The following is a 6117-nucleotide window of genomic DNA, read 5'->3' as shown; positions in this document are numbered from 1 at the left end:
TAATGTCGAAGTTTATCTGTTACTTTTATCCTAAGAGGATTAAAAGCATTATCTTGGGCCCCTCGATGATTTTCTTTTGACTATGTGTCGGGTCCGGTCGGAACTAAATTGATGTGTTCAGTTATGTTATATGTCAGACGAATCGGAAATCGGGAAACAAATTGCAGGACAATAAGTATGAATATGTTCCATGTATTTGTCCGCATAAATATCTTGAGAACAGAGGAGTATATGATCCCTTATCTGAAGGACGCGTCACTGACTAGGTCAGAGTTTGACAATGGCTTTTGAAAGCTTATGATTGTTAAGTCGGATCCGGAAGTCGCATTGGAAGCTATAGTTATTAGACTTATCCAACCGGAAGACCGTTGGATTTGATGTCATAGCCCATTACTATAAATGGGATGTACTTGACCCGATTGTAGCATGGTCCTTTTGGGTTGCCTTCACCAGTGCAATTTGATAGGATGGACTTTTCAGAATAAGGTTATTTATGATTTATTAATATATTACAAGTATAATATATTAATATGAAATCATATTATGTAATTAGTATTGATCAAGAATTAATTTGGAATTAATTTTGTGATCAAAAGAGACTAATTAAATATATGGGGATTGATTGTGTAAATCAATGATTCTAATAGTGGGCTAATGATCCATGGTTATTTAGGATGGGCTAAACCAATGAGATAATCCATGGATAGTTTGTGGAGGTTAAACCATGGATCCTAGGTAATATGAAAGGACATTAGGGTTTACAAAGTGTAACCCTAGGATTTGCCACACTATAAATAGAACCCCTTATAGCCAAAATCGATGACACCATCTTGCCACAAGTTTTCTTTGAGAGTGATATTGATATCGTGCAAGTAACCTATTCTCTCAAGCCTCCTCTTGCATATTGGTGTTTGTGAACCATTAGAGGCATCACACTTGAGGTGCTCAAGCTTTCAATGGTCAAGAACTACAAGTCCTTCTAAGAGGTAAGTAATCTAACTAGTTGTATTGTTCATTTCATAATTTGTATGCTAGTTAGGACAATGCTTTGGAAAAATTCAAAATGCATGTATAATTAGAGAAAACATAGATCCAAAGCATTTAGGGTTGCATGTGCACCATATGAGTGTTATAGTGCTCAAAAACCAACAAAAATAAGAAGGACAACAACTCAAAATTTCTGTTTCAAGTGTGTGATGTCGAAAGGTATACTACGCCTCATTACACAAATCTCATCGTACGAATGAACAGTTGTGCCAAGAACAACAAAAAGGAAAAGGATAAAATTCGAAAGGTGGTCAATTGGTAAGGGTTATTTACCAAGTTGTGAAGATGTTGATGTCCTGATTCGTCACTGCTCACAAAGGGGGAGAATGTAGATGTCGAATATTGTTGTGAGGTGTCGAAGGTCATAGATAGTTTTGATAGTTTGTTTTTTATTATAAGGGCACTTTATGTATCGAAAGTTTCAGTGCTTAGTCCCTTGTATTTTTTGTGTGCTTTCATGATCCATATAAATATGGGATGTGTACTAGAGATAGATAAGAACTTTCATGATTTTTTCTGAATACTCTCTGTACTTCTGAAAGCATAATTGAGCCAAACATACTTTATTTAGATCTCGTGTTCATCATTCTTACTTTACTATGATCTTATAATTCATACTCGATTTCATTATAACTACAACTTCGTTATGGGATGAAGAGTAAGTTTATTCGGAATGAGGTCCAAGGAAAACATAATGACACAATATACTACAAAATAAGAATACGCTACTTTAAAAGTTGAAATCTAATATGATTGCATGAATGAGTTCATTGAAAAACAATGTTGATTTCTTCCATTCAAGGATCACATAGAAATGTTTGTGTCATCGAGTGTATACTTAATCAAGCTAAGAGACTCTATGCCATGAAATAACACCAATCATATACTCCAAGATATTAAACTATACCTAGAATAAAGATAAATATGGAGATGATTGTATTCACAAAATTCACACAAATTAAGTTTAGTCGAACCCATTAATAACGTCCTTCTTATTATCTGAGTATGAATGGTCACACTTCAGCTATAAGACTTCATTATTCTAGAAATGGTATTTTGGTATGGATTTTGTATTTGGATATTGGAACATTGTGATGACAACTATTATATAATGTTTTGATATACTGAGATATCGTCATAACATCAATACTTGTTGCATTCTATATTAACATGTTTAAACCATGAATAATCTTATTATTCTAAAAGTTCATAGTCGGTTATAATTATGGGAGCAATTATTAATTAAGAATAATATGAATTCAATTGGTTTACTTTCACCGGATCAAGTTAGGCAATGGGTTGTAACCATGTTTCATAGGTAGTTTTCAATGAACTTGTAACACCCCAAATTGTTCAAAACTTTTCCAAATGAAATGCTTATAAAAACATTTGGGTATTAACTCCCATTTAACATAAAACGGGTCCCACAAAAACAAATACAGTTAAAACCTTGGGTGTTACCATTAAGCATCATACAACCATAGCCTAGTATATCCGAATTACATCAATAAGATTAAATAAGGAACTTAACAAGTTCCAATCCATTCTCTATCTCTTAATCTTCTAACTTCCATCTATCAATTTTCTCCTTAACTGCAACCTGGAATACATGACATTAAAAAAAGATACGTAAGACAAAAATGTCTTGTGAGCTAGGTGGGTTTGAGTCCTAAACCATTCATCACTATTTCATCAAAAACGTTTCATCTTTGCAAAACATAGTTTTAGACCGTAAATCTATTTCAAGCATTTTCAAGGAAAACTCGATTCATACGCATCATAAATATCATTTAATTTCATTTCATATCTTATCATTTCATTTCAAAAGACATATTTCCATATTCCATTATATTTTATCATTAAGGGTTAATTTCGGTATTAAACCGTTGCCATTTTTATACATACGGTCTACGTCCAATAAAGGAGCCACTCCCAAGTCTAGACCAAGGTGGAAAGAACAAATCAATCCACCAAGGCATTATTTCCATTACGACATCTATCTCGCGAAGGGTAGGTGCCACCCCGATAGATTCCGCTAGTGCCTCTTACGAGGTATCATGGGCATGGCAATTTTCTTTTCATTACTTTCTGATTCTTGTCATTACTTTTCATTTCTTTCCATTTCTTGTGATTACTTGCCAAGCTTTACACATTTCATATGTTAGTATCAAAATACTCATTTCAAAAGTAAAGCATCTATATTTCAAAACATTTCAAACACCTTTTCAAAACATTCGATCTTCAAAAAGATTCTTTTCTTTCAAAAACATTTTTGGCTTCATGGCATTCTTTCAAATTATCCTTTCCAAAAACATTTGACACTTTCAATTAAAAACATTTCATATATCAACATTAGTGTTTCATTATCATAAAATCATTTTTTCCGTGTACCCCAAAGTGGGAAAATGCCAACACGTACTCACCTAGTTCTCCAATGTAGATTATATTGGGTTTTAGTATACTACAACATCCTATGGTGCACATACAACCCTAAATACCCTGGATCTATGTTTTCTCTATTATACATGCAAATATGAAGTTTCCAAGATATTACCCTATACTAGCATACAAATATCATATACTTGGGTAATAAAATAGATAGAATACATACCTTTTTTTTTATGTAACTTGTCTTCATGAAGCTTGAGTGCCTAGTGCCCCAAGTGTGACACCTCAAATGGTTCACACAACACCATGAACACTTGGAATAACCTTGAGAATAAGGATACTTTGGTTCTCTCTTGTGAAATCGGCCTTGCCCTTTTTGTGTACACACACTAGTGCCCATTTCACCAACCAAGGACAACTTTATATAGTGTGGAGATTAGGGTTAAACCCTAATACCCATGACCTTTCATTTCATATGATCCATGGGTTAAACACTCCATGGACTATCCATGAAAGCTTAGCCCAACCTAAATGAACTTGGCCCATCACACACATATATCTTAGAGTCCATATTTAATTAGTTCCTTTTGATCACTTAATTAATTATAAATTAATTCTTGATCAATACTAATTAAATAATATGATTATATATTAATATATTAGAACTTATAATATATTAATATAAATCACTAGTATCCTCTTTCCTCATCTTGTCTATCCAATTGTCCCGATGCCATGCAACCCAAATGGACCATGCCGGGTCGGGTCAAGTACATACCAAATATAGTTATGGACTTAGACAATAATCCAACAGATTAACTAGACATCTTGTAGTTCCTTTTCTTAGATCAACACTTATCAAACACCACCTATATAGTATAAATGTGAAGGTCAACAAAATGACCAAAATACCCTTCTAAGATTTTTAACATTTCGATATTCCTGTAAGCTTATTTACTTCGTATTAGCTTATATATAAAGTTTGAGGACAGTCGGTGGTCGTTTACTAGCTTTTCCACGAAAAACATACATTTCACAGAACCTTTGACACGGCCCCATGCCATTTTGACACGCCCTCGTGTCAAAACTGGTTCACTATTTTGAGCAGAATTTTGCTAAAAGCTTTGTAACTTGTTTCCTAAACCTCCAATAGCCACCAAACATTACCAAATGGTTATTAAAGACAAAATAAAGGTTATCAACGTATCAAATTCTCAATTAACCCCTATATTCATGAAGAATTAATCATTAAGACCTTTATCAAAATGCTAAGTTCATAATACTTACAAACACTCAAATGAAAGGGTTAAGAGGTCAAGTTGATCAACAAAACTCTTTAACCAATATGACTTACTCCCTTCATGATTCCACCAAGTTCGTGTATGTATCATGTGCGTATAATAGTATGGGCCCTATACTATTGTAACCACATCATACATAACCGACCTTGACTTCACCATTTTGGAGGTTCTGATACACTAGTTTAGATTATCCATACACTGGTATTACTTCCATTGCTCACTATAGAATCATGTAATACATCATTGGGTGCTGTAAGTTCTTAACATTACACAAATCTCATGTTAATTCCTTAATGGAATTATGGAATGTCCAATTCCATTCCAACTTTCCCATTTTACTCTTATGCCCAATAACTCCATATTTTCAACTAGGAATCATTCAAGTCTTCATGTTATTGCATTCAAATCATGTTTGTAGTATCAACTCATGTTTATGAGTATTATACACTTATCAAATGCTCACAAACAAAAGATTCCATTGTTTTCATCACATTTCACTCAAATCCATTCCAATTCTAGCATATACATGACTCTACCGTCATGGATGTGTTTGAGCATTCCAATTGGATTTATTGCTTCTAAACACCATATAGGTCATTGAAAATCTCTTAATCCTAAAATAACAACATCAAATCTACGAGTTGGATTTCTAGGGTTCATGAGGGTTTTCACCCAAATCCTCATATCCATCGATGGGATGATTGGATTGAGATTGGGATCATCAAAAAAAGCCAAGGGAGGTTAGAAATCAATACCCAATTCAATGAATCAAACTAATTTCGACATTGGGGCTTTCCCCACACCTTGAATTCGAAATATAGAGTTAGAGGATGAGAAATTATACCTCTCGAACTTGATGTTACTTCATATCTTCAATTCCTAGCTTGATTCCTCAATAACTACTCTAAATCTTCCTTTGTCTCATATAAATCTCCATTTCCTTCTTCCTTTCTTTTAATCACGTTTCTCCTCTCTTCAAATGATGAGAACCCCATCTAATTAGTGACTACTTTCGACAATTGGCAGAAATGATCACTAACCTTCCTTGTTCTTATATTTAACATCATTTGATCAATAAATAAAAGGGAAATTACATCTTTCATACTTTGACCCAAAAATAATTCATTTTATCTAATTAGTCAAATGACTATGTTAACACTAGTCACAAACTTTACAACTTTTGTCAAATTTACCATTACTTCAATTATTTTTACATTTATATAACAGGTTGACATAACAACTCCTCCTCTATACATTCTATGAATTTAGTAGTCCTTTCCACTAACTGAGTCAACCATTTGGTCAACTAACTTCGCATTTTTTACACTTTTACACCTTTAACTTTAAGATGTTACTATTTTCACTTATAACTTTCAAAACT

The sequence above is a fragment of the Lactuca virosa genome, chromosome 8 (genome assembly GCF_052849685.1).
Source record: "Lactuca virosa cultivar CGN04683 chromosome 8, Lactuca_virosa_CGN04683_v6, whole genome shotgun sequence".
Taxonomy (NCBI): domain Eukaryota; kingdom Viridiplantae; phylum Streptophyta; class Magnoliopsida; order Asterales; family Asteraceae; genus Lactuca; species Lactuca virosa.
Note: the sequence above shows the minus strand (reverse complement) of the source record.